Genomic DNA, 12,283 nt, shown 5'->3' with positions numbered 1-12,283 from the left:
TAATATGGCTTAATGGGGACCCTTGATTTTGTTACCTCTAATTACCTATACCCAACTTACTAAGCTCATGTTAAGATTTGACTTGAGGTGGGTGGATTACTTGAGCTCAGAAGTTGAAGACTAGCCTGGGCTGAAACCCTGTCTTTACAAAAAGCACAAATATTAGGCAGGCGTGGTGGCATGCGTTTGTAGTCCCGACTCCAGAAGGCTAAGGTGGGAGGTTAGCTTGAGCCTAGGAGGCAGAGGTTGCAGTTAGCCAAGATCATGCCTGGGCGGCAAAAGTGAGACCCTGTCTCAGAGAAAAAAGAACAAAAGATTTGACTTGATTTTCCTTTAAATTATTTCAGACTTCGACTAGGTTCCCAACACTTCCTTCTCTCCTCCTCAGTCCCTATGTCACTGTCAAACCAGAATCTTACCTTATACTTCACTGAGAAAATAAAAGCCATCAGACCATCCCTATCACAAGCCTATAAACCTGCTGGCTTTTACACTTTTTTTTTTTTTCTTTCTTCCATCTTGTTACAGATCAGAGTTTGTTTCTCTTTCCATCACAGTCCTGTCCTTTAGCACCAGTTCAAGACTCCATCGACCCCATCTCCTCAACAACTCCCATGTTTGATTATCCTCTCTCACCTCCATCATCATTTTTTCCCTTTCCTGGATCGGTTTTCATAACATGCTCGCATACTCTGATGAAACTACTTCCTGGGCCCGCCTCCCTTTCTAGCTGCCTCTCCCTGTCTCTGCCACCTTTCACAGCCAAGTTTCATAGTTAGTGGTCTACACATGCTGCCTCCCCTGCGTTGTCATTCTACTTCCAAGTGTCTTCAGCCCAAACCCTTCCATCCAAACTGCTCTTCCAAGGTCATCATCAGCCATCATCAGGTAAGATATCACTTAAGATATTAGGGACTTTCTATTTCTTTAAAAAAATAAGTTATTGTCCAGGTGCGGTGGCTTACATCTGTAATCCTAGCACTTTGGGAGGCTGAGGCTGTGACATGGTAAAAGCCCCATAAAATTGCATACCTCAAACATACCTCGGCTTTCTGTTGAAACTGCTCTCTGTAACCCTTAATGTGACAGGCAAGCAGTCCAAACTGACGCCATCTTGGCCCCTGTGACTTGTAATAAGTAATTAAGATCTGTAATTTCCACCCTATCCAGACAATGTGTAAACTAACACGTATTTTGACTTCTGTGAACCACTTAAGTAACAATCCAAATGTCTAAAGTCCCCTGGTCCTCGGAATGTCCGGAGCCCCTCACCCTCATCTCCGCCCAGGAGGTGATTTACAGAATCCACTGGCCCTTGGAATGTCTGAAGCCCCTCACCCCCACCCCCACCCCTCACCCTCACCCCGGAGGTGGTTTAAGGGTATAAAAGGTCTTGACACCCTCCTTTCGGGGCCCTGGGTTGGAGAGACTCAAGTCCTCCGTGGCCGCTGGCAATAAAGACCCTGCAATTTGGCATAGTTTTGTCTTGGTGTTGACTTTCTATGCTCACTCCAGTACAACAGGCAAGTGGATCACCTGAGGTCAAGAGTTCAAGACCAGCCTAGACAACGTACGGAAACCCTGTCTCTGCTAAAAATACAAAAAATTAGCCAGGCGTGGTGGTGGGTGCCTTTAATCCCAGCTATTTAGGAAGCTGAGGAAGGAGAATCACTTGAACCCAGAGGCGAAGGTTGCAGCCTGACATGGCACTCCAGACTGGGCTTCAGAGAGAGATTCTGTCTCAAAAAATAATAATAATATAAAAAATAAAAGTTATTGGATAATATTTTATTCCTGTAAATAAATATGTTTCATACATGTAATTATGAAGTATAAATAACAGAGTGAGCCCTAGTGAGCCCTCTATGCAACCTAAGAACTAAGATATTGCAATAACTTTTTACCCTAACCATACTCAACCCCACAACATCAGTCCCATAGTTAACCATTTCTTTCTTCTTGAAACACTCTTCTCTCTTGGCTTCCTTGGTAAAATTTACTCCTTGGTGGTTTTATTCCTACTTGTCTGGCCACTCCCAAGTGGCACTGGGAAAGAATAGGAGACAAGAGTTTTGGGAAAGGTGGTTATGAAAAGGTCAGTCAGGAATTCTTTACATTTGAAAGGCCCCTGAGCCACCCTGGTAGAGATAGCAAGAAGAGGAGTTGTATATGAACAAAGCTGGGCATTAAGGAGAGGTTCAGCCTGGAAATGCATGAGAGTCATCTGCCTGTGGAAGTATTTAAAGTCATGGGAAGGGATCGGTCATGTGGGAAGAGAATGTAGAGAAAGAAGCAAGGGAGCATACAACCAGTTCCTGAAGCACTCCTAAAATTCGAGATTCCACAGAGAGGGGCCCTACAAAGAAGCCTGGAGAAAAGAAGCTTCATAAAAATGAATGGAGAATAAGCACAAATACAAAAAATTGGAATTGAGAATTGGGGGAAAAAAACCCATGAATACAAAATAATTAGAAGACAACATTTTGTACAGTTTTAAACTAATATATTGGAAAACTTCAATAAAATTTTAGATTATCTAGAAAAATAATTTTATTAAAATTGACTCAATAAGTACCAAAAAGTTTTTATAAAACTGATCACTTTTATCAAATATTTAAAGAAAAGATCATTTTGATTTTATTCATATTCTTCCAGACAACAGAGAACATTAAGAAAAATACAGGCTGGGAGGAGTAGTGGCTCATGCCTGTAATCCCAGTACTTTGTGGGGCTGAGGCAAGAGGATCCCTTGAGCCCTGGAGTTTGAGACCAGCCTGGGCAACACAGGGAGACCTTGTCTCTACAGAAAAAAAAGAAAGAAAGAGCCAGGCTTGGTGGTACACAACTGTAGTCCCAGCTATGGGGGAAGCTAAGGCAGGAAGAATGCTTGAGTCTGTGAAGTCAAGGCTGCAGTGAGCCATGATCATGCCACAGTTCTCCAGGCCGGGCAAAAGAGTGAGACCCTATCTTAAAAACAAACAAACAAAACCTCCCTGCTCCTTTTTACTAACACAGATTAATAATCTAGCAGTTCATTGAAAGACTACTATACCATATTGAAAGGATTATTTGATATTATCATTAATCAATATAATTTTCCATAATATGTCAAAAAGAAATCACCATGTATTCATCCACATAAATGAGGAAAAAAAAAAAAAGCTTTCTATAATAATTTACTTAGGAATGCAAATAAGAGCATGAGTCTGTAACACCACCTCCCTTCAGAGAGGGCAGTGCACTGGCCATGCCCCAAGTCTGGTGCAGTCAGTGCAGTTTTCCCTGTGAGGCCTGCCAGGTAAAACCTTGTGATTACCTGCAGTCAGGCCTGAAAAATCATACATGGGTTTTTAACCAGGAGCCAGACTCCTTAACACACAAAAAAACTCAACATAAATTTAAAAACAAAAGTCCACTGTCCACTTCTTCTTCCAGTCATGATGGAATAACTGATCAAGAACATACCCTTTCACTAAAACTGGACAAAAATATATGAAGCCATTTCAGATATTAAGCATTAGGAAGTCTAGGACCATGACTGATTGTTGAGAGAAGAGAAACACCAAGGAGAGACCTGTATTTGCCCCAGCTCTTTGGCTTGGGCACTTTCTAGAACATGGCCCAGAAAAGTAAAAACAAATCACAATGTAGCAGTGAATTTGCTTAGCTGAGAAGGCAGAGATGAGAGGTCAGAGCTCCTGAAGTGTCTGGACTTTGTGGGACTAGGACAGCAGAGGAGAAAGCTGGTAGGGGAGGGAGGGCCCCAGGGGAGTTCACTTGAATCTGTGGCTGAGGGCTGGGCAGTACAAGAGCAGGCTAAGAGTTCATAGCAGAGAGCTATGTATAGCACAGAGCAGCTACTGTGAACCTGAGCTGTTGACTCAGCTGGGCTGTTGCCTCTGCCTCTTAAATAGTAGGAATAATTCCTTTTTCATGAAAGATGGCTGATGTTTGTAGCTGAGCAGCTTCATTTGCCTGCTTCCTCCTTGTAGGAGGTTCACTAGAGGCCAGTTTTCACTTTGAACTCTCTCTGTCCTCTTTTGTGTAAGCTGACACCATTTTTAAAAAATTATTATTACTATTTTTGAGATGAGGTCCTGTTATGTTTCCCCGGCTGGAGTGCAATGGTGCAGTCATGGTGCATCGCAGGCTGGAACTCCTGGGCTGAAGCCATCCTCCTGCCTCAGCCTCCTGAGTAGCTGGGACTGCAAGTGTGCACTACCATACCTGGCTTATTTTTAATTGTTTGAGGAACTGACATGCTGTTTCCGTTAGAGGCTGCATCATTTTACATTCCCACCAACAGTGCACAAGGCTCCAACTTCACATCCTCTCCAGTACTTGTTATTTTATGGGTTTATTTTTTAATAGTAGCTATTCTAATAGATATGAGAAGGTATCTCATTGTGTTTTTTTTTTCTTATTGTACTTTAAGTTCTGGGGTACATGTGCAGATCTTGCAGGATTGTTTCATAGGTATACACATGCCATGATGGTTTGCTGCCTCCATCTCCCCATCACCTACATTAGGCATCTCTCCCAATGTTATCCCTCTCCAACTTCCCCACCTCCTGCTGTCCCTCCCCTAGCTCTGTATCCCCCAACAGACCCCAGTGTGTGACATTCCCCTCCCTGTGCCCATGTGTTCTCATTGTTCGATACCTACCTATAAGTGAAAACATGAGGTGTTTGGTTTTCTGTTTTTGTGTCAGTTTGCTGAGAATGATGGTTTCCAGGTTCATCCATGTCTCTACAAAGGACATAAACTCATCGTTTTTTATGACTGCATAGTATTCCATGGTGTATATGTACCACATTTTCTTTATTCAGTCTATCATTGATAGGCATTTGCGTTGGTTCCAGGTCTTTGCTATTGTAAACAGTGCCTAAATGAATATACGTGTGCATGTGTCTTTATAACAGAACTATTTATAATCCTTTGGATATATACCCAGTGATGGGATTGCTGGGTCAAATGGAATTTCTATTTCTAGGTCCTTAAGGAATCGCCACACTGTCCTCCACAATGGTTGAACTAATTTACACTCCCACCAACAGTATAAAAGTGTTCCTATTTCTCCACATCCTCTCCAGCATCTGTCGTCTCCAGATTTTTTAATAATCGCCATTCTAACTGGTGTGCGGTGGTATCTCAAGGTGGTTTTGATTTGCATTTCTCTAATGACCAGTGATAATAAACATTTTTTTATATGTTTGTTGGCCTCATAAATGTCCTCTTTTGAAAAGTGTCTGTTAATATCTTTTGCCCACTTTTGAATGGGTTTTTTTTTCTTGTAAATCTGCTTTAGTTCTTTGTAGATTCTGGATATTAGCCCTTTGTCTGATGGGTAGACTGCAAAAATTTTTTCCCATTCTGTTAGTTGCCGATTCACTCTGATGATTGTTTCTTTTGCTGTGCAGAAACTCTTAAGTTTAGTTAGATCCCATTTGTCTATTTTGGCTTTTGTTTTCATTGCTTTTGGTGTTGTAGTCAGGAAGTCCTTGCCTTTGCCTATGTCCTGAGTGGTTTTGCCTAGGTTTTCTTTTTTTTTTTCTCTCTCTCTCTCTTTGTCTTTTGAGACATTGCCTAGGTTTTCATCTAGGGTTTTTATGGTATTAGGTCCTATGTTTAAATCTTTAATCCATCTGGAGTTAATTTTAGTGTAAGATGTAAGGAAGGGGTCCAGTTTCAGCTTTCTGCACATGGCTAGCCAGTTCTCCCAACGCGATTTATAAAACAAGGAATCCTTTTCCCATTGCTTGTTTTTGTCAGGTTTGTCAAAGATCAGATGATTGTAAAAAGAAATAAAGGGTATTCAATTAGGAAAAGAGGAAATCAAATTGTGTCTATTTACAGATGACATGATTGTATATTTAGAAGACCCTGTCATCTCAGCCCAAAATCTCCTTAAGCTGATAAGCAACTTCAGCAAAGTCTCAGGATACACAATCAATGTGCAGAAATCACAAGCATTCTTATATACCCATAACAGACAAACGGAGAGCCAAATCATGAGCGAACTTCCATTTACAATTGCTACAAAGAATGAAATACCTAGGAATACAACTAACAAAGGATGTGAAGGACCTCTTCAAGGAGAACTACAAACCACTGCTCAAGGAAATAAGAGAGGACACAAACAGATGGAAAAACATTCCATGCTGCTGGTTAGGAAGAATCAATATTGTGAAAATGGCCATACTGCCCAAAGTAATTTATAGATTCAATGCTATCCCCATCAAGCTACCACTGACCTTATTCACAGAACTGGAAAAAACCACTTTAAACTTCATATGGCAACAAAAAAGAGCCGGCATAGCCAAGACAGTCCTAAGCAAAAAGAACAAAGCTGCAGGCATCATGCTACCTGGAGGCATCAACTACACTACAAGTCTACAGTACTCAAAACAGCATGATACTGGTACCAAAACAGAGATATCAACCAATGGAACAGAAGAGAGGCCTCAGAAGTAATAAATTGTATCTGCCACACAGATACAATTTATTTAAATACTTTGTAGGTTTCCTGTGTATTGAATTATGAAATACAGTTTGTTAGAGTACAGCCACACTCACAATCTCTTCAACATAAGTCTGTCTACACTGGGCTGAGAGCCATGGTAATATAGGACAACACCCTTATGATTTTAATTTTTTTTTTTTTTTTTGAGACAGGGTCTTGCTCTGTCACCAAGCTGGAGTGCAGTGGTGTGATCTTGGCTCATTGAAACCTCTGACTCTCCTGCCTTAGCCTCCCAAGTAGCTGTGATTACAGGCACATGCCACCATGCTCAGCTAATTTTTGTATTTTTAGTAGAGATGGGGTTTCACCATGTTGGCCAGGATGGTCTCAATCTCTTGACCTTGTGATCCTCCCACCTCAGCCTCCCAAAGTGCTGGGATTATAGACGTGAGCCACCACACCCGGCCATGATTTTAATTTTTTAAAATTATTTTATTTTGCTTTTTAAGATGAAGTCTCACCCTGTCGCCCAGGCTGGAGCGCAGTGGTGTGATCTCAACTCACTGCAACCTCTACCTCCTGGGTTCAAGTGATTCTCCCACCTCAGCTTCCCCAGTAGCTGGGATTATGGGCATGCACCACTACTCCCGGCTAAATTTTTGAACTTTTTTAGTAGAGACGGCGTTTCACCATGTTGACCAGGCTGGTTTCAAACTCCTAAACTCAGGATCCACCTGCCTAGGCATTCCACAGTGCTGGGATTACAGGCATAAGCCACCGTGCCCAGCACACTTATGGTTTTTTAAAGCTTGTGTCCAGGTGATGAGAGTCTGTGAGCAAGTGGTATGTGTGCTGCTAAATATTTAACAATTATTCTCCATGAAAAAAGTGTGCATACTTTTACATAAGTTTATAATAAAATTATAATATAATTATATTAAACCTACATACATATATAAAGTTATATACATATGTATAGAATTTTATTATAAATTTTACTGATATAATGAATGTGTAGCACAATTTACAAATCATGATGAAGTATACAGTATTCTTTATTGTAAGTTCCATTTAGCCAATTTGGTTTCACGGAATGCTTATGTTGATGTTTACCAGACTCTCATATTCATAGTCAACTGTGGTTGCAGTTCACCTATGATTTGACAGGGTTTTTTTTTAATGCTAGTCATCATATAATGGCTTCAGATCATGACATTCTTTTAAGCATTCCATCACTTTCTTAAGTCTAAACAGCCAGCAAGACAATTAATAAGCCCTAACTTGCAGCTTTTACTAATGTCCATGGTGTAAATACTCCCACCACAGCCAATTTCATGTTACCAGAGTGAAATTACTGACTGTGGCATTGGGAAGACATGTTCAGTAACATTCTGTAATATTCCTACCCTAAGGACAGTAGAGTTAACCTCAAGAACATAAACAATATACTAAATACAATGTAGTAAAAGAATGAGGAATCAGTGAGTAATTAACACCTTGGCTGTGATTTGTTAATTTTAAATTTATATGACTTGATTTTTTAAAACAGTTGTAACAACCAGCTCACAGAATTTCTGAAAATTTAACAGTTGGCTGTCAAGAGCTTATATAAGTCAGCTTCAGCATACCACATTTGAGAGGTATGCTCTTAAACCTTTCTGAGGTCTTGACAAAGGACCTTATAGGTGCACAGTTAATCTGATTTTTATTCTGTAAAAGTATTTTGTTGGCATCATTTTGGCTTTTATTTTTGTTCTGAGAACTTTGAGAACCTTTTGCAAACTGGAAAGACTGCCCTGGGCCCTCTCTATTTTCTTTTCTTTCTTTCTTTTTCTTTTCTTTTTTTTTTTTTTTTGGAGACAGAGTCTCACTCTGTCATCCAGGCTGGAGTGCACGATTTTGGCTCACTGCAACGTCCGCCTCCCAGTTTCAAGTGATTCTCCTGCCTCAGCCTTCCAAATAGCTGGGATTACAGGCACCTGCCACCATGCTTGGCTAATTTGTGTATTTTTAGTACAGACAAGAGTTTCACCATGTTGGCCAGGCTGGTCTTGAACTCTTGACCTCAGGTGATCCACCTGCCTCTGCCTCCTAGAGTGTTGGGGTTACAGGCGTGAGCCACCATGCCCAGTCTATTTTCTCTAAACTTCTGCCAAACATTTGATTATTTCCTTTTCTTTTCTTTTTTTGAGACAAAGTCTTGCTTTTTCGCCCAGGCTGGAGTACAGTGGCATGATCTTGGCTCACTGCAACATCTGCCTCCCAAGTTCAAGTGATTCTCCTGCCTCAGTCTCCCGGGAAGCTGGGACTACAGGCACGTGCCACCACGCTCAGCTAAATTTTGTATTTTTAGTAGAGATGGAGTTTCACCATATTGGCCAGGCTGTTATCGAACTTCTGACCTCGTGATCTACCCGCCTCAGCCTCCCAGAGTGCTGGGATTACAGACGTGAGCCACTGCACCAGCCTGATTATTTTCTTTTTAAATTTATTTCTCTCATGGTTTAATCACAGGCAGCAAAAATAAACCAGTTGGCACTTTCAACACTGTAACTGGAAATCTCCATAGGCACTTATCCACAAGCTCATTAAATACCCTTTTACTCTTTCATGTTACTGCGGGCAAGAGTGTTGCCAAACCTTCTGCACCAAATAACATGAGAAATAACAATTTCCTCACTGTTCTTCCAGCCTCTGTCTAGAGTTCCCTTGAGGCTCCTCTTGCCTTTTGTCCTGTTGTCTGGTCCTACAGCCATGCCACATGTTGTAGGTCTTCGTCATAGTGCTTCTGGTGCCAAATTCTGTTTCAGTTGTATAATATGTAACAAATTATCCCCAAATTTTCTGATTTAATGTGACAACCATTTTACTGTCTATCATGATTCTGTAGCTTGTCTGGGCTCAGCTGGACAGACGTTTTGCTCTAAATAATGTTGGCTGGGGCTACAGTTATCTGGGGCCTTGAATGGGTTGGAATATCTGAGACGGTTCATTCTCACGTCTGGGATGTTGGTACTGGCAATCCACTGGGAGCTCACTAGGGCTGGTGACTGGCGCATCCAGTACACCTCCTTGTAGCTTCTCAGTGTGGCTTGGGTGTCTCATAGCCTGACAGCTAGGTTCCAAGAGGAAGCATCCCAAGAGTGCACGTTTCAAAAGAAAGCAAAGACAGCCAACCTCTTAAGGCGTGGGCTCAGATATACCAACATGTCACTTCTGTCACATTCTATTGCTTAGAGCAGTCAGAGGGGAGGGGAAGTAAGCACCACTTCTTAATGTGAGGAGTGCCATGCTCAATCAGGGAGGTCAGAAATTGTTAGGCCATCTTTTCAGAATAGTTACGTCACAGAGATAGAGACAGTGCGTAATGATGAGAGTCCATACACCAGGAAGACATAACAGTTGTTTACATGCATGTGCCTCATAACAGAGCTTAAATACATGAAGTGAATGTTGACAAAAATAGACTAAGTCAAAATCCCACTTATGTTGGAGATTATAGCACCCTTTCCTAGTTATTTATAGAACAAGTAGACAAAAAACTCATTAAGGATATAAAATATTTTGATAATACTGTCGTCACACTTACTTCCTATAGATAGACACTGCATACCACAGCTGCAGAATACCCATTCTCTCCAAGTGCCTATGGGATATTTACCACAGTGGATTACTGGGGCCCTCCCTCCCCTACCAGCTTCTCCTCTGCTGTACTGGTCCCACAAAGTCCAGACATTTCAGGAGCTCTGACCTCTCATCTCTACCTTCTCAGTTCAGAAGTCCACTGCTACACTCTCATTTGCCTCTACTTTTCTGGGCCACGTTCTAGAAAGTGCCCAAGCCAAAGAGCTGGGGCAAATATAGGTCTCTTTTTGGTGTTTCTCTTCTCTCAAGAATAATTCATGGTTCTGGACTTCCTAATGCTTAAAATCTGAAATGGCTTCACATATTTTTGTCCAGTTTTAGTGGGAGGGTGTGCTCATGTGAAATAAGTCCAAATAAATTTAAAAAAATCGAAATCAAGTGAATTATGATCTCTGACTACAATGGAATTAAATTAGAAATTGATTACAATAAGACGTCTAGAAAATTGACAAATATTTGAGAGTTAAACAACATATTTCCGAATAACTCATGGTCAAAGAAAAAGTGGAGGCCAGGCATGGTGGCTTATGCCTGTAATCCCAGCACTTTGGGAGGCCAAGGCGAGTGGATCATAAGGTCAAGAGATCGAGACCATCTTGGCCAACATGGCGACACCCGTCTCTACTGAAAATAGAAAAATTAGCTGGGCATAGTGTTGCATACCTGTAGTCCCAGCTACTGGGGAGGCTGAGGCAGGGGAACCGCTTGAACCCAGGAGGCAAACGTTGCAGTGAGCCAAGATCATGCCACTGCACTCCAGCCTGGCGACAGAGTGAGACTACATCTCAAAAAAAAAAAAAAAGTGGAAAATATTTTTAACTAAATGATGATGAAAATGCAACATATCAAAAATTTTCAGATGCTACTGAGGCAGTGTTGTTTAGAGGGAAATAAATAGCTTTTAAAAACTGACATTTGGAGAGAAAAGGGGGCTCAAAATTACCTGTTTCCAATTGAAAAGACAGGAGAAAAAGAGAAAATTAAACCCAGATTATGTAGAAGAGAATAAATGAAAAATTTAGGGAGAGAAAATAATGTAATGAGAAACAAAAAGAAAATTGAGAAAAGCCAAAATGCCAAAAAGCAAAAAGTTATTTTAAAAGATTAGTAAAATTGATAGATTACATTGATAAACCATTAAATGACAAAACATTAATTGCAAGATCATTAAAAAAAGAAAATTTACTATCATTAGTAAGGAAATAACTGCTATAGTTACAGAATCTAGACTTATAAAAATGATAATAATAAAATAGCATATATAAATAAATTGGACAATTTAGGTAAAATGGACTTATTTCTTAAAAAAATACAACTTACCAAAACTTACAAAATGAAACAGAAAATTTGAATAACCATATATCTATTCATGAAATTGAATTTGCAATCAAAAGCATTCCCAAAAAGAACTCCAGATTCTATCAAACAATGAAGAAGAAAATAATCTCAATCTTTTAGAAAACAGAGAAGGAAGCACTTCCCAACTCATTTTAAGGGCAGCACAACCCAAATACCAAAACCTGGAAAAGGTATGACAACAGGAAATTACAGACTAATGTTCCTCATGGGCATAGACATAAAGGTCTTTAACAAAACACAATTTGGGGAGTGGACTTATCTGGAGGTTCCAGCATGGCTTTGTTCATATGTCTGTGCCTTGGCATGGATTCAGCCTGGTTTCAAGGTAATGAGGCATCTTGAAACCAGGCTGGTGGCTTGGGGCTCCCAAAGAAATCAAGATACCTGGACCCTTTTCACAAGATGGTGCCAAAAGCAAAGAAGGAAGCTCCTGCCCCTCCTAAAGCTGAAGCCAAAGTGAAGGCTTTAAAGGCCAAGAAGGCAGTGTTAAAATGTGTCCACAGCCACAAAAAAAAAAAGGAGATCCACAGGTCACCCACCTTCTGGCAGCCCAAGACACTGCGACTCTGAGGCAGCCCAAATATCCTCAGAAGAGCACCCCCAGGAGAACAAGCTTGACCATTATGCTATCATCAAGTTTCCATCTACCATGAAGAAGACAGAAGACAACAACACACCTGGGTTCGTTGTGGATGTTAAAGCCAACAAGCACCAGATCAAAAAGGCTGTGAAGAAGCTCTATGACATTGATGTGGCCAAGGTCAACACCCTGATTCAGCCTGATGGAGAGAAGGCATATGTTCAACTGGCTCCTG

At 40.8% G+C, this 12,283-nt stretch overlaps 1 protein-coding gene across 1 annotated transcript in view; it reads left to right on the top strand.

The window, feature by feature from the left end:
• Window positions 1-12,283, top strand: part of LOC116542898 (ATP-binding cassette sub-family A member 17-like) — a 119,479-nt gene that overhangs the window by 62,470 nt on the left and 44,726 nt on the right. The window lies entirely within an intron of this gene.

This window comes from Sapajus apella, unplaced genomic scaffold (assembly GCF_009761245.1).
Source record: "Sapajus apella isolate SASKATOON/1434 unplaced genomic scaffold, GSC_monkey_1.0 scaffold175, whole genome shotgun sequence".
Lineage (NCBI taxonomy): Eukaryota > Metazoa > Chordata > Mammalia > Primates > Cebidae > Sapajus > Sapajus apella.
This window is presented reverse-complemented; position numbering and strand designations above follow the sequence as displayed.